General features: G+C 46.8%; 1 long non-coding RNA gene across 1 annotated transcript; it reads right to left on the bottom strand.

Moving 5' to 3' along the window:
- Nucleotides 1-239: 239 nt before the first annotated feature.
- LOC117520462 lies at nucleotides 240-25,066 on the bottom strand. The gene is made up of 3 exons (XR_004563656.1): nucleotides 24,944-25,066; nucleotides 17,972-17,977; nucleotides 240-250 (listed from the first exon to the last, which is right to left on the bottom strand). It is a non-coding gene; the product is annotated as an uncharacterized LOC117520462 (long non-coding RNA).
- Between the last annotated feature and the right edge of the window lie 1,387 nt (nucleotides 25,067-26,453).

The following is a 26,453-nucleotide window of genomic DNA, read 5'->3' as shown; positions in this document are numbered from 1 at the left end:
AAGAGGGCTGTAATGAGGGGGTGCGGCTGAAAAGCAAAAAACGAAAAATGCTTAAAAAGGTGGAGAGTATGGGGGGCAGAGCTCCTCCAGAAGCTGAAAAGCAAAATAAGGAAAATGCTTAAAAAGGTGGAGAGTATGGGGGGCAGAGCTCCTCCAGAAGCTGAAAAGCAAAATAAGGAAAATGCTTAAAAAGTTTTTTACCATGCTAAAGCTCCCCGGAAGCATTTATTCAAATTAAAGTCTGAAGAACCTAAATGACAGGGTGAGATACTGACGAGCTTTGCTCGTTTATGTCCGTGACACATGCATATTATATCACTATGGCGATGCATCAACTCCTCAACTAAGACTGAACTTGAAGCTAAACTACCTGATATCTTAGCTTCACATTTGGCAAAAACCCAGTCAGTAGACAGTCTTGTGGATAGTTTAAACTCAGTGCTCAAAACTACACTCGACATGATTGCGCCACCTTTGTTAAAACCGTGCTCCCCCAAAAGACAGTCACCTTGGTTCAGTGATTACCTGTGTGACCTCAAGCGTAAGGCTAGAGGTCTAGAACGGAAATGCGTAGTTCAAAATTAGAAGTATTCCACCTTGTGTGGCGTGATGCTATCTGAGACTATAAACATGCACTACTGGCTACAAAGTGGATCTATTACTCTGATTTGATCAACAAAAACAAACGTAACTCAAAGTTCTTGTTTGACACAGTGGCAACACTTATTCATGAACAACCACCTGTAGTTCACTCTCCTTTTACAGCACAAGATTTCCTGGATTACTTTGAGAAGAAAATAGAAGACATTAGGTTGAGCATATCCCAGCATGCCTTAACCCAGCCACTACACCCTGCTATTGAGATGGGCATCATTACTGAGGTATTACCTAGATTTACAGAATTTGAGAGTATCTCTCTGGGCATGCTGACGAAACTCATAACATCAACAAAAACACAACCTGTTTATTTGATCCTATACCAACAAAACTGTTTAAGAACCTGTGGCCCACTCTGGGGCCGACTGTGAAATTATTTATCTTTCTTTAACTTCTGCATCTGTTCCTAAATGTTTAAAATCTGCAGTGATTAAACCATTACTTAAGAAACCTAATCTTGACCCTAGTGTGTTGAAAAACTATCGACCGATATCAAAGCTATCACTTTGCTCTAAAATTCTGGAAAAAGTGGTTTCACGGCAGCTCGTGGACTATCTTACTGAGAATAATCTCTTTGAGCCACTGCAGTCTGCTTTTAGAAAATATCATTCCACAGAGACGGCTCTCGCTAAAGTGGTGAGTGATCTTCTGCTTGCAGTGGATTCGGATACCACTATGGTTTTTGTGCTGTTAGATCTCAGTGCTGCATTTGATTCCGTGGATTATCATATTCTACTTGATAGGCTGGAAAATCATTTTGGGATTACTGGGACTGCCCTTGCATGGTTGGTGTCATACTTGACCAATCGTTTTCACTGTATTTTATACAATAACACCACCTCTAACCTTAGTGACATGAAATTTGGGGTTCCACAGGGGTCCGTCTTAGGTCCTGGTTTACCGCAGTCCAGCATTAGGGCTCTCCAGTTGTTCAAAATGCTGCAGCCAGGGGTTTGCAGGGCAGGCTGTGGCACAGCGGTGTGCCGTGGCCACCCACTGCAGTCTGCCACCTGCCGTCTCTTGCCCTGCTTTTAATGCAACACCTTATCTTTGCACACTTAGGGGGTCGTACACAGCAAGGGAGATTAACTGTAACAACTATGGCGGGGTTGGTAGGTAGGGTGAGTGTGGCACATGGGGTTGGCCCTGGGTGGCTGTGGATGTCTGGGGATCTGGGGTAGGAGGTCTGCCTTGCCGGTTCTGCCGTGGTCCCCTGGCCATGCTCTGGGCCTGTGGGGCCCGGGGTCCCGCAGCACGTTGTGGGGGTGGGTGGTGGCGGTGGGGCGTGGGTGTTGGCACTGGGGGGCTGGCAGCTGCTGCGGGGATGGGGGGTTGTGGTCTCCACGGGATCAGTCTCACTCAGGCAGTCTCCTGGTCATGGGCTTTGGTCATGGGCTTGGGGGGCACTGTTGGCTGTGCTGGGGGGCCTGGCTGTTGTGGGGCCTTGTGCTCTTCCTGGCCCCGGGGTCGGGCCTTGCCTCTTGTCTGGGGGCTGGGCCCCACCCTCGTGTGGCTCAGTGGTCCCTACCTTGTGCTTTGGATTCAGTTGCGGTGGCTCCTTTGTTCCCCGTCCTTGCCGCCGCTCGCCCCTGTCCTTGGGGGCCGTATCCCGGGTTGCATGGTTCTGGGGCTCCCCCTATTGGTGGGCCCATGCCGGTGCCCTGTGTGCTTCCCTCGGGTTTGGGGCAGCTCCCTGCAACCCTGTGGGGAGGTGTTGTTGGGGGGTGCATTCCGGCGCCGTCAGACCGCTCCCCTGCTGGTTTGCTGTACTGCCCGGTGGCTGCGGAGGCTGCCTTTCCTGGCCCCCGTGCCCTTCTGCTGCCCCTTTTCTCCTGGGTTCCCCGGGGCCCTGCATCCTGGACCCACTTCCGTCGTCGCTCGCGGCCAGCCGCGTAGCTTCTAACGTGCCGGAGTGGTTCATGTCATATGGTAAGGTTCTGTACTCTTGTCTTGGCCCAACACACCAGCCACAGTAGTGAGCAGATATTTAGCTGTGATCTGGGTCTCTGTGTGTGGATAGTCGCGTGTTTGTGGCCGTCACCACAATTCGGTTTTTGGGTGCTCTTAAGAGGATTAACACTACGGTGTTCTGGATTAGTGTATGGATGCTCACTAATTAGACAACAGACTGCTGTCACTGTTTGTTCATGTGTGGTTGTCATGGTACGTCGTATGGTTGGGGGCCCCGTCTCCTCGGTGTCTCACGTCACAGTTATTGTCTTCACCACTTGTCTCTCGTTCTTGTCTGTCTTTGTGTTGTTTTGGTGGTAGGCCCTTCCTGATAGAAGATGTCGGTTGGCTTTGAGTAGGATGTTGTAGGCTGATCGGGAAGGGCGGATGGGGGTCACACACACACCACATTCACTCATGCACTACATACCTTCTGTCTTGCAAGAATAAATTGTATATATGGGTATTAATGTTCATAAATGGTTCTGCCAGTGTGGCATTTACCATTACTATATATGCAGACAGGGGGAAAAAAAATGCTGCAGCCAGACTTTTGACACAAAGCAGAAAGTTCAACCACATTACACCCATTTTGGCATCCCTTCACTGGCTTCCTGGCCCAGTGAGATCAGATTTTAAGGTTCTGCTACTAGCCTATAAAATTGTTCATGGACTGGCACCTCCCTACCTAGCTGACCTAATTAAACCTTACGTACCGGCCCAGGCTTTACATTCTCAGGGTGCAGGACTACTTTGTGTCCCTAGGGTGAATAAGAAATCTGCGGGTCATAGAGCTTTTTCTTATTGTGCGCCTGTTCTGTGGAATGATCTCCTTGCGTCAATAAAACAGTCAGATTCTGTGGAGACTTTCAAGTCCAGACTTAAGACGCACTTATTTTCCCTTTCGTATGGCTAGTATACTGGCATAGTATTGTTCTATGCTTTTTACTCGTTTAAATTAATTTTATTAGGAAATGGAGCGTGCTGTGGCCTCAACTTTACCTAACTTCTGGGTCTTTTAGTGAAGCTTAGGGCTAGTGGCCGGCAATCACCTTAGTATTTTCTGTTTTTCTTGTTGTTTAATGCTGACAAATTATACTGTATTTCTTGTCTTTCTGATGCCTGATTCTGTGTTTTTCTCTCTGATTAAGGTGCAGCTCCATCCAGAGATAGGTGTGGTATTTGTGCTGGAGACCCTCCTGTCCTGTGCACCAACAGCATTTACTGTATATTCGTTTTGTGAATTGTTCTGTAATTTGTGTCTGTGGCATGGCCCAAGGAGAGGGTCACCCCTTTGAGTCTGGTCTGCTTGAGGTTTCTTCCTCAGAGGGAGTTTTTCCTTACCACTGTTGCTCTGGGGGTTAGTAAGATTAGACCCTACTTGTGTGAAGCACCTTGAGGCAACTCTGTTGTGATTTGGCGCTGTATAAATTAAAATAAATTGAAAATTGAATTGACTGGTGAAACAAGAAGTCATCAATGGCGTATCAGGTGGAGGAGGTCATGGCTTCTATCCCGATGGCTGTGAAGATGGATGAAGGCTGCAGTAGGTACTCAAACTCCGATCATGTGGGATTTCCATTGGACTAGGGACTAAGGATCTGTCAAAGACTGTGTGTTTGTCGGCTTGCAACCACATTCCTGCATTAAAATAAATAAATAAATAAACCCACACACTGGCGTCTCTAGATAAACCCTGGATTTAGATCTTCTCCACGTCCACCATCTCAGAATCGATCAAGAGACTATTTTCACTGCCACCGTGGGATTTCCATGACTGATTACTGCTCCAACCATATATGCTGATTTCACAATCGTTCACTCTGACATATGTTGAGCTGCTGATGTAAATTAGATTTTGTGTCACTTTGTGGATCACATGACCTTTAAACATTTTTATTTTTATATTCATTAAATGGAAGTAAAATAAAATCCCTTAAATACTTATTTTGCCTCTATTCTTAAAACCTACACACTAACTAGTCCCCAAACACACGTTGACACTAATCACTGGGTTTGCCTTATTTGCTATCTTATGGTATTGTTATCCGACGTTAATTATATAACGCTGCCGTCATGGTGACAGCAAACTCAGAAAACCCAGTTTGGGAACTTCGAAGGTTTGAAAAGTGTATGTTCACTTGATGGATTTGGAAAACAAAGTAACTGTTGGGAAAGTGTCGTGACACGGACCCACAACAGGGGGCGTTAATGAACGGACAATGGATAAGCCAAAAAATAACAATTTAATGTTGTGAATCGCACAACGAAGTACAGACAATAACAATATGGTGGAACGTCAATTATACACAAGGTGACGTGTGGGCAGGCTTGAAGATAGAAGACGTCTGGCGAGAGAAGAGCCGGATCCCACACAGCTTCCACCACCAACAGATCTGAAGAACACCGGAGCCGCCAAGCCCTGCGCCCCAGGTGGCCACTGTCTTCAGCAGTCAGACCCGGTACTGCTGGCAGAGAACAGAAACAGTATTGATGAGTGTGAGTTCGCACACTCAGTAATCCCACAGTCTATGTTCTTTTGGGAGGGAGCACCTCCACCTCCAATCACACACTCGTGCAGCTCCTGTTTAACCACTTATCTGGTTTGGGGTGTGAGGCGAAGCCGTCACAGTCCACACCAAACGCCAATACCGCAGATAAGGACACCGTCACAGGAAAACGGCTGCAAATCAGATCAGACTATTATTCGATGTTGTAAGTCAGCAGAGAAAATTACCTGAATGGTAGCTGATTTCTCGGCGAGGAGGTGGAGTTGCAGTCCGGCCTTTATGGTGATGGTGATGGGTTGAATGAGTGACAGCTGGTGCTGATAAAGAGTGACAGCTGTCACTCCCAGTGGCTCCGGCGCCCTCTCGTGCTTGAAGCCCGCACTCCAAGCAGGGCGCCATCTGGTGGTGGTGGGCCAGCAGTACCTCCTCTTCAGCGGCCCACACAACAGGACCCCCCCCTCAACGGGCGCCTCCTGTCCCGACCAGGCTTGTCCGGGTGCCGCCGGTAGAAGTCGGCCAGGAGGGCCGGGTCCAGGATGAAGCTCCTCTTCACCCAGGAGCGTTCTTCGGGTCCATACCCCTCCCACTCCACCAAATACTGGAACCCCCGGCCCTTCCGACGGACGTCCAGGAGCCGGCGCATGGTCCAAGCCGGCTCCCCGTCGATGATCCGGGCAGGAGGCGGCTCTGGTCCGGGGGTACAGAGGGGTGAAATATGGTGAGGTTTGATGCGCGACACATGGAAGACAGGATGGATCCGCAGTGAAGCCGGCAGCTTCAGCTTCACCGCGGCAGGACTGAGGACTTTGAGGATTGTAAATGGTCCGATGAAGCGGTCCTTCAGTTTCTGAGACTCGACCTGGAGTGGTATGTCCTTGGTTGAAAGCCACACCTCCTGCCCAGGCTGGTATGCAGGGGCCGGGGAACGCCGGCGGTCTGCATGGGCCTTGACCCTCGTCCGGGCCTTCAACAGGGCAGAACGGGTGGTCCGCCACACCCGGCGGCACCTCCTGAGGTGGGCCTGGACCGAGGGCACACCGACCTCACCCTCCATGAGCGGGAACAATGGGGGCTGGTACACCAAACACACCTCGAACGGGGAGCGGCCGGTGGCTGACGACACTTGGCTGTTGTGGGCGTACTCGATTCAGGCCAGATGGGCGCTCCAGGCCATCAGGTGCGCGGAGGTTACGCAGCGGAGGGCCTGCTCCAGCTCCTGGTTAGCCCGCTCTGCCTGTCCGTTTGTCTGAGGGTGATACCCGGACGAGAGACTCACGGTGGCCCCCAGTTCCCTGAGGACCACGATCCGAGACGATGTCCACTGGTATCCCATGCAGACGCACAATGTGGTGGACCAGCAGATCTGCTGTCTCCTGGGCCATAGGGAACTTCGGGAGGGCCACGAAGTGGGCCGCCTTGGAGAACCGGTCCACTATCGTGAGGATGGTGGTGTTGCCCTGGGACGGCGGGAGGCCCGTGACAAAGTCCAAGCCGATGTGGGACCAGGGGCGGTGAGGTACCGGTAGGGGCTGGAGGAGTCCCGAAGTCCTCTTATGGTCAGCCTTGCCCCTGGCAGAGGTGGTACAGGCCTGGACGTAGTCCTGGACGTCGGCCTCCATAGACTCCCACCAGAAGCGCTGCTGGACCACTGCCATGGTTCTGCGCACCCCGGGATGACAGGAGAGCTTGGAACCATGACAGAAGTCCAAAACCGCAGCTCTGGCCTCTGGTGGGACGTACAGTTTGTTCTTCGGGCCGGTGTCAGGGCGTCCCGGACGGTCTTCTCCACGTTCCAGGTGAGAGTGGCCACGACAGTGGACTCGGGGATGATAGTCTCTGTGGGGTCTGACAACTCGGCCTTGGCCTCCTCTTCATGCACCCGGGACAGGGCATCCGATGTTTGGTTCTTGGTCCCGGGGTGGTATGTAATCTGGAAGTCAAAGCGCCCGAAGAACAGTGACCAGCGGGCTTGCCTGGGGTTCAGCCGCTTGGCGGTCCGGATGTACTCCAGGTTCCGATGGTCCGTGAAAACCGTAAATGGTACCGATGCTCCCTCCAACAGGTGTCTCCACTCCTCAAGAGCCTCCTTCACCGCAAGAAGTTCCCGATTGCCAACGTCATAGTTCCTTTCAGCCGGGGTCAACCTGCGGGAAAAGTAGGCACATGGATGGAGAACCTTGTCGGACTTCCCGCTCTGGGATAGCACGGCTCCTATCCCTGAGTCAGAGGCATCCACTTCAACTACAAACTGGCGATTTGGATCGGGCTGCACCAGAACTGGTGCAGTCGAGAACCGGCGTTTCAACTCCCTAAACGCGGCTTCACACCGATCCGACCATGTCGGGTTTAGAATACTGTACCTTTGATAAGAGGAAGAGACAACCAGGCAATAAAACAAGTGAGAGATAGAATTCAATTTAAGCTCGCGAGGAGTGCAGTCAGGCTGTACACCAAAGCTACACTAAAGTCTGGCCTGCGCTCCCGCTCTTTTTATTTAGGACTTCCCTACATACATGGGCGGTACAGCTCCTAAGGGGAAGAGTGATAGCGCGTGAGCTGTTGCCGCAGAACTGCTGATTGCACAATACATTCAGGATGTTCAGAACCTTTTTAATCTTGGGCTCGATTAAGATGTGTTTAAGACATCTAACGATTAATCACACTTCTTCTGACACAAGGACTGATGTATCACAATCACACTGTGGTTGGAACATTCAATTCTCTATTCTTTATCTCACTGCTCAGCTTCGGCTGCATCCTGCATGAGTCATCTTCACATGTCCTGAAAAAGAGCTTAGCATGCACACAGAAATACCACAACTTGTAAAAACATGTCATGTCACATATCTTAAGTAACCTTCACCCATCACATCAGTACAATACACTTTATCAGAGCAGAGAGAACTACATTCTACCAGAGCAGAGAACACAGAACATGCATGATAAAATAAAACAGTGTATCCACAGAATCACTCCAACAGACCAGGTGAAGTTGACTTTTGTGGAGGTCAGGGCTGTCAGGGGGCTAACTACCTCACTGTAGCCCTTGATGAACCTCCGGTAGAAATTTGCAAAACCGAGAAACTGTTGCAGTTTCCTACGGTTTGTTGGTTGGGGCCAATCTCTCACCACCGCAACCTTGGCCAGATTAGGGGCGACGGAGTTGGAGGAGATTATGAATCCCAGGAAGGACAAAGAAGTGCGGTGGAACTCGCACTTCTCGCCCTTCACAAACAGCCGGTTCTCCAACAACCGCTGTAGGACCTGACGTACATGCTTGACATGGGTCTCAGGATCTGGAGAAAAGATGAGTATATCGTCTACGAAGACAAACCGATGCAGGAAGTCCCGCAAGACATCATTAACCAACGCTTGGAACGTCGCGGGCGCATTGGTGAGGCCGAACGGCATGACCAGGTACTCAAACTGACCTAACGGGATGTTAAATGCCGTCTTCCACTCGTCTCCCTCCCGGATCCGAACCAGGTGATAAGCATTCCTAAGATCCAATTTTGTGAAAATTTTGGCTCCATGCAAGGGCGTGAACACTGAATCCAACAGAGGTAATGGGTATCGGTTGCAAACCATGATCTCGTTCAGCCCTCTGTAATCAATGCATGGACGGAGTCCGCCGTCCTTCTTGCCCACAAAAAAGAAACCAGCACCCATCGGGGAGGTGGAGTTCCGGATCAACCCGGCAGCTAACGAGTCCCGGATGTAGGTCTCCATTGATTCGCGTTCCGGACGTGAGAGGTTGTACAGCCTGCTGGACGGGTACTCAGCGCCCGGTATCAAATCAATGACACAATCGTACCGACGGTGCGGGGGCAGCATGAGTGCCAGATCCTTGCTGAAGATGTCAGCAAGGTCATGGTACTCGGCTGGCACCGCCGCCAGATTGGGGGGGACTAAAACCTCCTCCTTAGCTGTCACACCGGGTGGAACCGAGGATCCTAAACACTCCCGGTGGAAGGTTTCGCTCCACTGAACCACAACCCCAGATGGCCAATCAATCCGGGGATTGTGTTTTAACACCCATGGAAAACCCAAAATCACTCGGGAGGTAGAAGGTGTTACATAAAACACCATCTCCTCCCTGTGATTCCCAGATACAACCAAAGTCATGGGCTGTGTCTGGTGTGTGATTAGTGGAAGAAGGGTGCCATCTAGTGCCCGCACTGACAATGGTGACGGTAAGGCCACTAGAGGGAGCCCAACCTCCTTTGCCCATCTGCTATCCAGCTTGTGCCTGACCACACCCTTCGTCTCGCTCCCTTCGGTGTTCTGTTAATCGGTTGTCTAACCATATAACCAGGTCGATAAGCCCGTCTAAATCCCGTGGCTCGTCCTTCGCCACCAGGTGCTCCTTAAGGACCAGGGACAGTCCGTTTACAAAGGCAGCGCGGAGCGCAACAGCATTCCAGCCAGCTCGCGCTGCCGCGATGCGGAAGTCAACTGCATACTTCGCTGCGCTTCGACACCCCTGTCTTATCGACAGCAGCACGCTTGAAGCGGTCTCGCCTCTATGAGGGTGGTCAAACACCTGTCGGAACTCCCTCACAAACTCAGTGTAAATCGTTAGGAGCCGTGAATTCTGCTCTCAGAGCGCCGTAGCCCAGGCGCGTGCCTCTCCTCGAAGCAAATTTATAATGTAAGCCACCCGGCTAGCGTCTGACGCGTACATGACGGGACGCTGTGCAAAGATGAGCAAACACTGCATTAGGAAGTCCGCGCACGTCTCGACACAACCTCCGTACGGCTCCGGAGGGCTTATGTATGCTTCAGGGGACGGTGGGGGGGGTCGTTGAACAAACAGTGGAACATCTGTGTCTGACATGGGACCAGCAGGAGGAGGTGCTGCAGCAGCGCTTTGATCGCGCACCTCCACCCTGGCGGTGAGAGCCTCCATCCTCCGATTGAGAATAACGTTCTGCTCGGTTACCAAATCCAACCGAGCAGTGAAAGCGGTTAGAATTTGCTGCAGCTCGCCTAACACGCCTCCTGCTGGCGCCTGTGCACCTCGCTCTTCCATTGCCTGTTCAAGCGATGGTTGACGCCCCTCGGGATCCATGACGCTGGCCGAGAAATCCTGTTGGGAAAGTGTCGTGACACGGACCCACAACAGGGGGCGTTAATGAACGGACAATGGATAAGCCAAAAAGTAACAATTTAATGTTATGAATCGTACAACGAAGTACAGACAATAACAATATGGTGGAACGTCAATTATACACAAGGTGACGTGGGCAGGCTCGAAGATAGAAGACGTCTGGCGAGAGAAGAGCCGGATCCCACACAGCTTCCACCACCAACGGATCTGAAGAACACCGGAGCCGCCAAGCCCTGCGCCCCAGGTGGCCACTGTCTTTAGCAGTCAGACCCGGTACTGCTGGCAGAGAACAGAAACAGTATTGATGAGTGTGAGTTCGCACACTCAGTAATCCCACAGTCTATGTTCTTTTGGGAGGGAGCACCTCCACCTCCAATCACACACTCGTGCAGCTCCTGTTTAACCACTTATCTGGTTTGGGGTGTGAGGCGAAGCCGTCGCAGTCCACACCAAACACCAATACCGCAGATAAGGACACCGTCACAGGAAAACGGCTGCAAATGAGATCAGACTATTATTCGATGTTGTACGTCAGCAGAGAAAATTACCTGAATGGTAGCTGATTTCTCGGCGAGGAGGTGGAGTTGCAGTCCGGCCTTTATGGTGATGGTGATGGGTTGAATGAGTGACAGCTGGTGCTGATGAAGAGTGACAGCTGTCACTCCCAGTGGCTCCGGCGCCCTCTTGTGCTTGAAGCCCGCACTCCAAGCAGGGCGCCATCTGGTGGTGGTGGGCCAGCAGTAACTCCTCTTCAGCGGCCCACACAACAGTAACATAGTCATAGATTGTTGTGTTAAGCTACAAACTGTTTATTCCAATTGTTTTACATTCATATTTTTCTTAGTTTGAACCACATCAATAACCAACAATTTCCATGTCAACAAAGTCCAAGCAGAGACAGGTTAATATCAGTTACTGCAGATATCTTTTCATAAGCTGTAACACTACCAACTTAACGTAAGTATTATATGAAAAATTCCAACATATCAGATATAAAAGAAAACGATTTATTTAAAGTAATTAAATAACATCCTTAATATTATTGTGTATATTACTCCTGAGTTTACCAGCAAAACATATAAATATAACACAATGCTAAAATACCCTCGGCTGCATGAGCAATGTGTTCTTTCTCATTTGCAGATGTTCAATTAATTATTAAAATCCTATTGTCTTACATACAGTTTGTACATGATCACATCATCATTTGTTCATGTTGTGTAAATGAAAGGAATATTTGTCGATCACCCTCTGTGCATTTGCAGGTATTACAGTTTTTGTCAATCACTTTGACACAAGAACCTTGATGTCAGTTTTCACAACTCTAGATACAACCCCAATTCCAATGAAGTTGGGACGTTGTGTAAAATGTAAATAAAAACAGAATACAATCATTTGCAAATCTTCTTCAACCTATATTCAATTGAATACACCACAAAGACGAGAATTAATGTTCAAACTGATAAACTTTATTGTTTTTTTGTGCAAATATTTGCTCATTTTCATATGGATGCCTGCAACACATTTCAAAAAAGCTGAGACAGTGGTATGTTTACCACTGTGTTACACCACCTTTCCTTCTAACAACACTCAATAAGCGTTTAGGAACTGAGGACACTAATTGTTGAAGCTTTGAAGGTGGAATTCTTTCCCATTCTTGCTTGATGTAGGACTTCAGTTGTACAACAGTCCGGGGTCTCCGTTGTCATCTTTTGCACATTTTCAATGGGTGACAAAAACAACAATTTGAAATGTGGCGTTTCTGGATGTTGTTGATGTATGGCTTTCACTTTGCATGGTAGAGTTTTAACTTGTACTTGTAGATGTAGCGACAAACTCTGTTAACTGACAATGTTTTTCTGAAGTGTTCCTGAGCCCATGCGGTAAGATCCTTTACACAAGGATGTCAGTTTTTAATGCAGTGCCACCTTAGGGATCGAAGGTCACGGGCATTCAATGTTGGTTTTCGGCCTTGCCGCTTACGTGCAGAAAGTTCCGCAGATTCTCTGAAGGTTCTGATTATATTATGGACTCTAGATGATGGAATTACTAAATTCCTTGCAACTGAATGTTGAGAAACAATGTTAGCTCTGCTTTATAAATGAGCCACTTAAGTTTGAGGGTGAGTAATTAATCTGTTCTATTAATATGTTAACCATCATCAGATAGTTTTTGTGAAATAGTTGAACCTGACAGCTGGAGTTTGTCTGTGATTCAGTTGTTCAAAACTGCTGACTCAGCACAAACGTTGCGCAAGAAAACATGAAAATTCAACTGTTTCCGATGTTTGCTCACTACAAAGGCAAGTCGTGTGTGAAATTATTTAAAGATTTTGGAATCATTTGTGTTTGTTTCCATGGAGTTTATTCTCCTCCAAATGTGAGACAACATTGACCAAATTAGCCTGTGTGTGTTTGAATAAATATTTAATGCGGTTTCACACAAATATATCTGTTATGACAGCTTAAAATACACTTTAATGAGTTTCATTTAAAAAAAAGAAAAGAAAGAGATATCTGTTACGCGGCTTTTCAGGGTTGCTGTGATTTATTGGTGTGAAGTTGAACAGTTTGATATTTCCAGACATTATGAAGGTAATTTGGTTTTATTTGCAAATTAAGACACGGCGGCCCGTATGTTTAATGGAATTAAACCCAATGCAGAGCTCAGTGTTTCAACAGGAGCGAGTCAGTTAAAACTAAAGGAATCTGATGCATAGCAACGCGGCAACGCCGGCATGCCTTAGCGGGCGGTGGGGCCTCTGGGGCCACACGTTATAGGAGCTCAAAGTCCGGAGTATTACATAATTGTCCCCGCTGCAGGGAATGGTCCATTCTCCTCTTCCGGACAACAGGTGAACAATGCACATGTGAGTAGCTCACAGACTTTCTGGGACACCATGTCCTGTCCTGCTGCCAAGCCTTTATGCTAATGCTCCATTCAGCGGGAGAATGGAAGATTAGTGCAGCTGTGGAGCTGGATGAGCTCCATGACTGTACTGTTGCTGGAGGGTCTGGGGGGCCCAGAAGAGCCACAACACGGTGGCCCGAGGCTGAATCTGGGCGTAATAGGAGGGCCGCAATCATGACCGTCTTCTTTCTTTCCTAATTACGCATAAATATCGACACAGACAAGTGAAATATCTCAATGATTTCAGTTTCCTTGTATGACATCCCCGCTTAATTTTTTTCTTTCCATATTTTCTTACACATATAATCTGCTTTTTCTTTTTATTTTGTGTGCTAATTCTCCAAGAATTTGCTGACCATTGTTCGAGGGCTGGTCAACGGATTAATTAAGATGTACCGTATTTTCCACAATATAAGTGGTTTTTATTATTTATTTATTTATTTATTTTTGCTAGTCTGGGAGGTCCTGTGACTTGTACAATGAAAAATCACACATTTGTTATTAATGATAAAACATTAAACATGCTGTTTAACATTAACATATTGTTTATGCAGATATATTTTTTTTAATGTGGATGGAAGTATGTTGCCATTTCTGCTGTCAGTCACATTTTTTTGCCGTTGCTGCAATTCAAACAAAGGAGTCATCAATCCAAATTGGAACCTGGCCTTTCATGTGTTCTGTGCACAAAAAGAAGAAAAGCTGTTGTTGCTCTCATTGTGATCATGTTCCTGGTATTTTTTCGATCAGAGCGGCTGAATGATGATTTCAGACTTTAACAAGTTGGCGATATTGGTGCGAGGTGAGCGCCGTCGTCCTCTGAGACTTGAAGCTCGCTATCGGGGGAGCTGACAGAAATCTCTGATAGAAAGAGAAAAAAATATAAAAATATTTAGATCTGTTTCATTCTGTCTCCTGTTCTTCCTCAGATGGAGGAAGAGGAGACAAGGACAAGAGAACGTAAGAATACCGACTTCACATGCTCGCTGACATGTCAATCAAATGAGGAATTAAGTGCTCATGAAGCAGCTCAGCTGCTGTTTTGGTCTAAAAAAAATCCAGTTGCAGTCTTCAGTTTGAGTTCAAGTAAAACGTGCAAACCAGCTGTTTGTCCACCATGGAGCGTTTTTAACGGAGGCAGTTGGACAGGATTTGAGTCTGAGCTTGACAAGACCTGGAGTTTGAGCGGGACCTGGAGAGGTTTGAGATGTTGGCGTGAGACGACCGTTTAGTGCTTTAAAGATAAACAACAGAGTCATAAAATCAATGCTGAAGTGGACCGGAGGTCAGGACAGGGACAGTCCCGCTCTTTCATCCTAACAAACTAACTCACTGCTGCTAAAGGACACGTCTTACTTCTGTTGCACATCAGCTGCATCTCCACTGACAGCTGCAGGCGGTCGCCGTGCTGTTCACTGCCACATTTCTACATCGACACTGAGGCGGCCGAGACACACAAACTACCAGAAACTGCATTAAAAGGAGCTGGAAGCGGAAACCGTTTTCACCCTCTTAACGTAGCATAGCAGTGTGAAGCATGCTAACTTTTCCGAAACCTTTGTCCATTCAGGAATTTGGGATTTTGCATCTTCAGGAAGGTCACATGTCTATGTGTCTGTGTGTAGTACCGTGGTAACTAGAAAATGCATTCAGGAATGTACGCATAGAACATAGTATGCACAAAGTTACCATGATGGGAGTTTTGTTCTTTGTTTGTTTGTTTTTTTTTTTGTTTGGTGAAAAGTAAACCGTGTGAAAAACATGTTAAAAGGAGCAACCTCGAACCGGCCGAGGCCAAGACTGAGTTGTGATGTTGTGAGGCTGAGGCATAAACAAAATCAACCGCAATACTGCTGAAACTTTAACAGCTTTTTTTTGGACTACTGACATCTACTGGTCAAATCATGTATTGCACACTTGCAATGATATTACAAGCTGAGGACAAACAGACGGAGGGACGGATAGATGGACAGACAGACAGATCAGTATTTTATTTCCATATTAAGTGAGAATGTGACCATTTTATTTCAAATGTAACTGAATAAAATTTAATTCTTGTGGACATCATGCTGGTGGAGGACAAGATTGTTTTTTAAAGGATAATGAAGAGCGGGGGAACAATGCTTAATTCTGAAGTCTGATCATAACAGACACAGATTCAGTATGAACAAATCAAGTTTCATGCAAACATTTTTATTTGTTTTCTCAAATTTGTTTATTGATTCATTTCAGAATGCTGCAAACAAGAACATTTTCTGCAGCAATAATCTCATTTGGCTCCTGTGAGGGCGATTTGGACATTCTTCTCTCGTAGCTCTTTTAAAAGACTTCTTCGCTCCGTGGAGAAGGCGCTGATTAATTGATTAATGATTGGGTGGATTCTGAGTTATTTTAGCGGCCGTGGTTCTCTCACAGGCTCGGTGCGGTGGGCCACTGGGTTCTGCAGGGTGATTTTTCTTTGAGGCCGTGAACCTGACATTTGCACAGAGCATTTGTCTGCTCTCGTGTAACACGATGTGCATCTATTGATTTAATGTCCACTTGAGAGCGGATCAATTTTTTCATTTATTTCTGCTGTTGTTCTTTTGTACATTTTGCTGTATTTGGATCATTTTTTTTCTTGATCCTTGATGCCATTAAATCGTGAGCTCATTGGTCAAGGGTCTCCTCAGATGGAGTTGGACACACGGTCATGTAAAGAAAAGGTGTTGTGACCCCCCCCCCCACCACCACCACATGCACACACGCAAGTAACCGGTCAGGTCTGGGAGTACGCACTGGTGCTGCCAGTTGGCCCTGGATGACAACCAGTCAGACAGACAACCAATCCATACCCATCTGACCAAAGTAACATCTATCTGCTGCATTCAAGAGAAACATGGGTGTGTCCTTGACCTTCTCCAGCCAGTGAGGTCCTCAACACTGAGCCACCTGCATGCTGGTTGACGTGCAGCAAAACAGACCAACAGGCCATTTAATTGTTCACTGTTTCTAGAATCAGAATCAGAAGAAGTTTATTGCCATTGCCAGTGAACAGGATTCACAGACTAGGAATTTGCTTCGATATAATGGTGCAACATTAAACAGAGAGCAATATAAAATGCTAAGATAAAAATATACAATATGTGCCAAAATAAGACAAAATATAAGATAAAAAATGACATATGAAATATGAAAGGATGTGTGCAACAGAAAAACAGAAAGAAAGAGAAACAGAAAAAAACAGTGCAGTGGGAGGAGTGCAATTAAAACCAAAGTACATTGTCTAAAGTGACCCGTGATAAAATGATAAAGTGACAGAGTTAAGGTTAAGGTGACTGAGTTATGAGGAGTTCATGAGTCTAACGGCAGAGGGGAAGAAACTGTTCTTATGGCAGGAGGTTCTGGTCCGGATGGACCGTAGCCTCCTGCCCGAGGGGAGTGGTTTGAATAGACTGTGTGCAGGGTGAGAAGGGTCAGCTGTGATCCGACCTGCTTGGCCCAGAGTGCAGGTCGTGGAGAGATGGAAGGCTACAGCCGATCACCTTCTCAGCAGAGGCCACAATGCGCTGCAGTCTGTGTCTGTCCCTGGCTGTGGCCCCGGCGTACCACACCGTGATGGAGGAGCAGAGGATGGACTCGATGATGGCTGTGTAGAACTGCACCATCAGCTGGACAAGCAGCTTGGCCTTCTTCAGCTGCCGCAGGAAGTACATCCTCTGCTGGGCCTTCTTGATGAGGGAGCTGATGGTTGACTCCCACTTGAGGTCCTGGGTGATGGTGGTGCCGAGGAAGCGGTGACAGTCCACAGTGGTGATGGGGCTGTTGGTGAGGGCGGGGGGGCTGTGGCTTTCCTGAAGTCCACGATCATCTCCACTGTTTTCTGGGCGTTGAGCTCCAAGTTGTTGCTGCTGCACCAGGTCACCAGCCGGTCCACCTCCCTCCTGTAGGCAGACTTATCCCCATCCGAAATGAATCTGATGAGGGTGGTGTCGTCCGCAAACTTGATGAGCTTTACAGAGTCGTGGCTGGAGGTGCAGCAGTTAGTGTAGAGGGAGAAGAGCAGAGGGGAAGGTTCTAAGGTTGCATCCTGTCTCAGAACGTAGAAACATGCAGGTAGGTCTCGCTCAGGTGCTGTGCAGGCATACATGCAAAGTCAGGGGTGCATGTACTCAGCAGCTGCTGCAAAGGCAGACATGCATCTACGCATGCAGCAGCACAGACATTGTGCAGCTGCATGAACGCATCTGCTACGCAGGCACTCGTGTCAGCACCATGCTGGCACGGGGGCGGGTGTAGACAGCAACCTTTTTGTTTGTGACTGGGTTTTGGCACATCAGTAAACCCGGTGCTCAGCTTCACTTCCCTTCTGGAAACGTGTTTATTTGTTCAAATGTCTTTTTCTTTTTTTCTTAATTTCTTCAACTCCTCAGAGGATTACTGTGTTCTGATGGAAGTGAAACAGTAGGGTTGAATTTAGAAGACTTTCTATGATCTCAGCCCCCTTAATGATTCAGTCTGTGAGCTGAGCATCTCTTCAGCCTGGCAGCAGATCTTCGTTTGGTTCTTTTCCACGGAGAAGTAGGCTGCTGTCAGTGCTGCCGCCCGCCGCTCTGCTGCCTGTCAGCTACCCTCCGTAACCGTCACTGACAGCTGTCACGCCCTCCTCCTCTTCCTCCTCCGAGCATCGCTCCTGCCATCTGACTCTGGCCTGACACCGGCCCGGCTGCAGCTCATTCATAAGGCATACCACTCCGAGCACTTCCAGTGTGAAACGCTTGATTTTCCTCACTGACGGCGTGCGTTCAGTGGCGGTTATGAGACTCGCTCAGTGTCTAAATGATTCCTTGGAAACTGCAACCTCAGGTGGTGGGAAAGCCTTCAGCAATGATAAGGAGGCGGCAGCGCTGCAGGGCAGAGGTGTCACCTGCAGGGGCAGCACTCAGCTGTCACCTGCTGCCAACAACCTACAGGAGGAGACGAACCCTGACAGCTCCTTCATCCAGCAACCTGAAACCGACTGCACTGTCTCTGCCGGTCAGCGCTCAAGTCGTGGTGGCCGCAGTTTAAGACATAATGATTAAAAAATAATCTTCATATCTTGTCGTCGTTCGGTTCTATACAAAGGTCACACTCAGGCCTGACAGTCGACACAACATTTTTATTTTAACTCCACTGTGGTGTCACGTCAAGTCTGATGTTGTGGGTTCTGGATGGCAGCCCCAACCATCTGTCTGCCGCAGCCCGGTGAAGAAGCCAATGAAAGCTGAACACACCACAATATGAGTCAAAAAACACACCTGTCATGGTGTTTTTGGTGATGTATGACTTCATCACATGACTTCACTATGAAGTTGTTCATACTAGTCAATTACAAATATTTACCTGATTAATACGTGCTTTAGATGATCCATCTAGGCTTCTTGGTTGTTGATGTAAACAAAGTTTTTCAGACCATGTTCTTGACCTTTGACCAAACTACTCCAAAATATAATCACCTCCAGATGTTCAAGAAATATTCCCAGCAAGTTTGATCTACGTAGGCTTCTTGGAAGTTGACATGGACAAAGAAGGGTTTTTTTTTTTTTTTTACCTCCACCAACAAAGTTGCAGGAGGTAATGTTTTCACCCCTGTTTGCTTATTTGTGAACAGTCTGGAGCCCACAATTTTTCATATATCAATATGAAATTTTTACAAAGGATTCATAACCTGATAGACAGTGATTCAGTTTTAAAGGTCAAAGGGCAAAGTCATGAAAAACATTGGAAAATTAGAAAAATCCCTATCTTTACCATTCCAAAATTCATAATTCAAATGTATTTAATATTTGGGATCGTTATGTAGGATGGTCTGCTTTATCAGCTGACAGCATAAATCGACAGTTCTGTGTCGCGGCAATATTGTGCATGTGTACACATCCGCAGTTGCACGGAGCGCTAGCCTGTCGACAGGAATGACATCTCGTCAGAACACCGGTTAGGGCGCGGACTAAAACAAGGACATAATATCCCGAATTTTGCAGCGTTTTTGAAAAAACTGCATGGCTCTTGAGGCAGGCATAGCCAAGGTCCAAGATCAAAGTAACTGGTATATTTAGTTAAGTTAGACCTTGGAGAATGGGAATAATATCAGTTTGCATAAGTTTGATGAAAAAGGTCTAATTTGAAGAGGTCTAACCAAACTCTAATCACCTCAAGATATCCATTGATGTGATGTTGCAACCATCAGAAAATCCCTCCAGCCATTTTTGGGGGGCGTTTGTCTTCACTCTGCACCACGGTAACTGGACCTGTTTCAGCATGGATTGGTTTGTATTATTCCAGGTGAGACCAGAGAGCTTCTCAGCAAGTTTGATAAACGCAGTTTGATTAATTTTTGAGGAATAAACCTGCTAACAGATGAACAAACATAAACGGTGACAGTAATAATTAGAAACCCCTTCATCTATTATTCCTTTAAATGAGCTGATGGATGTTTGAAGCTGAAGACAGGTGGGTCGTCCCCACCGAGAGCAGCGACTCCTCTGCCGGGTTTTTTTTACCGCCGCCTCTAAATCACAGCGCGTCATAAACAAGCAGCATCAACTCATTTGTCGCGCGGGAAGCCGTGCAGGCATTACGGTGCGCAGCGTGTCATGTTTATGACAGCATTACAGAGGCTTTATGATGTCAGGAGAAGGGGTGGGAGCTGTTCCTTGCCGGCGCGGTTTATTTAGCGGGGATAACAGACACGGCTCAGACGCCGTTCCTCTGGGAGAACACATTCATGGATGAAACGCTCGGCTCATTTCACCGGAGAGGCGGATAGATTGCCGCTCTGCCTCCTAACTATCCAATCGCTCTTTGTTAAACAAGGCACAAACCCAATTACAAAGTGCCACACGCTGACAGTTTATTAACATCACCGCAGCGAGAGGAAGAGACTGAGGCCGCGCTCTGCTTTTGTTTGAAGTGCAGCCATGAATGATTGTCTTTTTATTCAAAAAGGAAGGTTTGGTTTGTGTTTGGAGAGGCCGGACGGGTAAACACTTATGCTTCGAATTCGTCTGCGGTGTGAGCAAATGTGAGGCGAAGTGGAGCCGCACGCTTCGGGTCAGCGCCGGCTGCTCTGCATGAAGCCTGCAGTGGCTGACGGAGTCATATTTCTGCAGCAATCGGAGCCTCTGATCACTTCATTAAACTGATGTTGATGAATGCGTAAAGCAGCCGGTGCGCGAGCAGACGCTGCAGATGCATCTTAATCACCAGAACAGCAGAGGAAGGTGGGATGCACGTAATCACTCACTTCCTCCTCTCTGCCGTAATCAGCCCCTTCATGACTGAGCAGATCTGCCACATTTAGGGACAAAAAATAAAAAACAAACATGAAGAGCAAGAGAAAGCAAAGTTGGACCGGAAGAGACACTCCGGATCCTGCTGCTGCACATCTGGGACTTCTCAGGTATTCAAGCAGGAGCTGCTGACTGTACCGCCGCCGCCTCTGCGCCGCACTGCTCGGGTCCGGCAAGGCCACAGTTGGTCACACGGTGGAATGAACTCAGTCAGACGGCTTTGGGTCCTCTTGTGTTGTCAGTCTGATGCTAACTGGACCCCAGCAAGCAAAAAGTTGGAGTGTTTGTAGGACTCACTCTGAACGTCCACAGCGAGGGGACGAAGACAAGACCGCCAGAATAAGACATTTCAGCCAATCAGTGTTACAGGTTATGGTGATAATTCTTGCTGATTCAGCGTTCAAAGGTGAGACTCGACCAACTTGCGGAGATGTATTTTCAAAATGTCCATCTGTCCCTGATTCTTGTCCTAGACAACGTTTTTGTGTTTTTCTTTGATCTCTGCTTTGTTCTGTTTTCTGGTGTTATTTTATTACATCCGTCAAGGATGTAATAAAATCATGGCCGTTTATTTATTTATTTATTTGTCTGTCTGCCTTTCAGCAGGATTATGTCAAACTACTGCCCGGATTTTGACTAAATTTTCACCACAGATACATATTAGGCTACAGAAGAGTCCATTATTTCCAATAAATGTTGGAGGTGATCCGGATGCAGATTCTGGATCAAGTTTCACTTTATATAGGCTTTGAAGGATTACATCAAAATTACAACCCCAATTCCAATGAAGTTGGGACGTTGTGTAAAATGTAAATAAAAACAGATTACAATGATTTGCAAATCCACTTCAACCTATGTTCAATTGAATACACCACAAAGACAAGATATTTAATGTTCAAACTGATAAACTGAAGCAGACCATCAATGTGACTGTAGATGAGCACCAGTACGCATACAGGCAAAACCGGTCCACAGCTGATGCCATCTCCACCGTGGTGCATCAGGCCCTCTCCCACACAGAGAACAAGGACTCCTATGCAAGGCTGCTGTTCCTGGGCTTCACTTCTGCTTTCAACACCATCATCCCGCAGAAACTGGTGTCCAAGCTGGCTGAACTAGGAGCCCCCTCAGCACTGTGCAACTGGATCCTGGACTTCCTGACTGGGAGGCCACAGAGTATCAGGATCAACACCACCTCATCCTCCACCATCATCCTGAACACTGGCTCACCCCAGGGTTGTGTGCTCAGTCCACTGCTGTACACATTGATGACCTTCGACTGCAGAGCCCAGCAAAAGAATAATCTTGTTGTTAAGTTTGCAGACGATACAGCAGTGATCAGGCTCATTAGCCAAGGGGATGAGACAGCGTACAGGCGAGAAGTGGAGAACCTGACACGGTGGTGCGGAGACTACAACCTCATCCTCAACACCCAGAAGACCAAGGAGATAGGTGTTGACTTCCGCAGGTCAGCCCCCACCACCCCCTCCCCCCTCTACATCAACGGAGCAGCGGTGGAGATGGTCTCCTCCATCAGGTATCTTGGAGTCAACCTCTCCAACACTCTCACCTGGCACACTAACACCACGGCTGTCATCAAGAAAGCCCACCAACGTCTCTATTTTTTGAGGAAATTGGGAAGGGCCGGACTGAACACCGAGGTCCTCAGGGCCTTCTACAGCTGTGCAGTGGAGAGTGTCCTGTCCTGCTGCCTCCCAGTGTGGTATGGTGGCTGCACGGTGGCGGAGAAGAAAGCGCTGCAGCAGGTGGTGAAGTCTGCACAGAGGACCATCGGATGCAGCTTACCACCCATTGGGGACATCTACATCTCCAGATGTAGAGACAAAGCCACCTGCATCCTCTGAGACTCCACCTACCCTGCGCACCGTCGGTTCACACCCCTTCCCTCTGGAAGGAGGCTGTGCAGCATCTGGGCAAAAACGTCCAGACTGAAAAATAGCTTCTACCCGAATGCTGTCAGACTGATGAACAGTTCAACATCCACCATCAAACAGTGCAACATTGCACTAACATGCACATTTTCACTTTCTTAATACTCTAACACTGCTGCTGCTGCTGACCCTGTGCCTTGTGTATATATATATATATATATATATATATATATATATATATATATATATATATATATATATATATATATGTGTGTGTGTGTGTGTGTATATATATATATATATGGCCACAGGGGTGCGCATATTGTACATTGCAAAGTTTACATTGCAAAAGTTTATACAATAGGTTAGGTTAAAAAAAAATGTCCCAGTTAACTACACCAAGACGTGGAGAAACTGCATTTCGTTCTGCCTGTAAGGGTCGAGTGACAATAAAAGTGAGTCTGAGTCTGAGTCTAAAGGATCTTACCACGTGGCCTCAGGAACACTTCAGAAAACCATCGTCAGTTAACACAGTTCGTCACTACATCTACAAGTGCAAGTTAAAATTCTACCACGCAAAGTGAAAGCCATACATCAACAACATCCAGAAATGCCGCCGCCTTCTCTGGGCCCGAGCTTGTTTGAAATGGACAGATGCAAAGAGGAAAAGTGTGCTGTGGTCTGATGAGTCTGATGTGCTGTGGTCTGCTCCAGTTGTTATTGCTGTTATTGACTTGAACTAAGGTTCAACAAATCATGTTTTTTGCTTGCCTTTTTTTTTGTGGTTCTCTGCACTGGGGTCTGAAGCCAATCCTTTACACTTGTCAGTTCCTCCTAAATAAACTGGCAGATTTCAGTCAGACTGTGGTAGTTCACCACCTGAAGACATACATGATGGAAAATAATTCTGGCCTAATGTCTTCAAAGGGAGATAATTAGACTTCTGCTGATGGTTTTTAATGGATTAGATTTGTCAGTTAAATGCATCGGCAGACATGTTTAACATATGAATGCTAATTCAGGTATTGAGGACCACTAATACATAATAACTGCAGGAGCCCTCTAATTTTAACCAGGACCTGATGTGCACGTTAAGACTAGATGGCAAATCATCACCATGTCTGAGTCTGTGTGTCTGAAGAGAAAAGGTGGAGGTTCACTGAGAGGAAACGGAGAAGGACGAGAACCAAGGCTCATCAAAACACGAGTGAATGTGGTGCTGGAGAACATTTTTCTGAAATAATGACTGGAAGCAGTAAAAAAACCCAAAACAAAACAAAAAAAAAACAGGATTTTGTTCTTTACGCTTTTAAAGTGTGACTTCAGATCTTTGTGCCAAACTTCCCTCGAAAAAACAGCAAAGAATTTGTTAATGACAAAGTTCAGGTTGGAACCACCACAACATCAGTCCATATATCAGTGTATGTGACACTGAACTCCATTGAAAAACAAATCAGTCCTCCAGGTCAGGTGCTGGTGTCTGCCATGTCACAGAAGGGATTTGGACCCGGATGGAAACCATTCAGACAGAATTAACTTTGTTTACGTTGCGCTTTCTGATGCAGATCATAAATTTCAAAGCACTTCTCAATTACGAAGTATTCATTTATTCATTCATTCATTTTCTATTACTTATGTGGGTCAGGGTTGCGGTAGCAAGAGACCAAGCAGCTCATCCCATACTTCACTATCCTCTGCCAACTCCTGTAACTTTTCCTGAGGGATACAAAGGTGTTCCCCGGCCAGCTGTGAAATATCATCTCTCTAGCATGTCCTGGGTCTTCCCCGGGGTCTCCTCCCAGTTGGCCTCATTCTGCAGCTTGTATCTGCGACCTTATTTGTATTATTCTTTTAGTCAATACCCAACATTTGTGACCATAGGTGAGGATAGGAGCAAAATTCGACTGGTTCAAAACACGACCCTTACCATGATGCTGAGAAAAAACACAAATAATTTGGGTGTCATTTGACCTCTAGGTGGTGCTGTAATGGTCAAAATTTTAATTTTCACTATTATATAACGGCTGAGTGCATCCTTGTCATTTGATTGGTGCTTTGTATGTCGCATTACATGGATTAATTCATCCCATTTGTGTTGCATTGCATTTAGAGTGCGGCTTGGTTCCATTTAGAGTGCAAATTTGGTTTCATATGTTTGGTACCATTGCACTCTACGCATGCATGCATGCGCGCATGTCGTTGTGTGTGTGAGCACACGTGATCACACACGCACACAAAACAAATCCACTGTGCTGCCTGGAGGCTGTGAGCAGCAAGTAAGAAAAACTGGACTAATTTCTGACATGATTTTTTTTTTTCGTTGCACTGAGGACATACACAGTCTTTCTTTGAGAGTATACACACGCACAAGCACCAACCAGGTTGCATGTGTGTGCGTGCGGGGGACAATAACTCTTCCGAGACATCATTTGATTGAGCTAACTGACACTGCTACACACACACACACACACACAAAATCCACTCCTCTGTAAGCCGTCTGGATGCACGAAGAGCTGTTCACATGAAATGCTGATGTGATTTTTGGTTGGACTGAGGAACTACACAAAGTCTTTTTTTATTTTATTAAGTCCGAAGTCAGTGCACAGCATTACAGGACTACATGTTACAACTTGGACTCCTGTTTAAAGTTAGTGTTGGACTTTAGCAGCAGTGGAACACCAACATGTGAGTCCCTTTTCTGTTGCTTATAAATTAATAAAATATCAACATACTGGATTTAACAGACAAGCTTAAAGTTTTTTCACAGGTCACAAATTTTGACTAATATTCACACAAACTGGCAGAATTGATTTTCAGACCACGTGTCACAGTTCTGCCAATATGGCATTTTAATTGTTCAAAGCTTTCATCCATAACATCTAATCGAATTCTATGGGAAAACAAGATGATGTCATATACTGTATAAGCAACACTTTGATGTATCAAAACCAAACGTGTTACTAGAGTTTGGGATGCCATTACGATGAAGTCTGACAGCTTTGGTGTAATTTGACTTCTGCGGGATGCTATAATAATAATAATCACCAGTTAACTGTGCACTTGCTAATTTACTATTAAAAATGTTGAGTTTTTGCTGACATGAAATAATACTATTAGTTACTTCAGGTTTCCAAGGCAATTTTGGCCTTTTCTATTCTGCTTGGCACCTGTATAGCTGCTTGCAGATATATTTTATATATAAGATGAGAACAAAAAGGGTGGAAGCCTGTGAGACAGTTCAGGCAGATAACTGGAGCACTGACGTGCCTCACTGCATTGTCTACATGATGCACTAAACACTGCTTCCAAATTGGGCGGCCTATTTAACGTACAAATTTCCATCAGCCCCGCCTCCACTACTGCAACCAACTGTGGGCTCCAATTGGAGAAAATATCTAATCATCATTCCCCAATAGCACATGCAACCAAGTGCAGCAAGTGATGAGGTAGAAGTCTAGGCACCAAAATCAGACTCTGTTCTGCTAACTTTAAATCAACCACCCTGTTTGGACACCCTAACCCAGACATTTAACCAAACAGGCTCATCCATCTGTCCAAATGATGTACGGTGTGATGACCTCATCAGAGCTTTGATAGACAGCTGACAAAACAAAAACAGTCTTTCTAAAATGTTCGCTGTATGGACTTTTTCTTTTCAGTCCACCCAGTGTATGGGAAACTTTGGCATGTCACAGGTACAGTTCATGAATTTCAGCTGTCAGCTGTCAGGTGGACGATGGGGAAGTCAGTCTGAGATGCACACACACATATAAATATAAGCATATAAGTGTGTGTGTGTGCGTGTGCACGTGTGTGTGCGGGAGGTACTGTTGGAGGGAAAAACTTCACAGTGTCAGGAAAATATCAGGGAAAAATTCAAGGTGGAGGGCCTGTTTCTCTGAAGAGTTCTCACTTTGACATTCGTGCTGTTCTCAGGCTCCGTGCAGCATTCTGGGAGAATTCACTGTTACCGCTGCTTTAGCCCGCGGTGGACAGCTTGTTTGGGAGATGTACCGTATTGCAGCCGGAGGTCCCACCGCTTCCTGCTGTGGTGAGTGGAGACAAATATGTGCCATAAATCTGACATATGGCCCGCCTGGGGCCAGCAGCAGGT

Source organism: Thalassophryne amazonica, chromosome 11 (genome assembly GCF_902500255.1).
Source record: "Thalassophryne amazonica chromosome 11, fThaAma1.1, whole genome shotgun sequence".
NCBI lineage: Eukaryota > Metazoa > Chordata > Actinopteri > Batrachoidiformes > Batrachoididae > Thalassophryne > Thalassophryne amazonica.
Note: the sequence above shows the minus strand (reverse complement) of the source record. Positions and strands in the feature narration are given on the sequence as shown.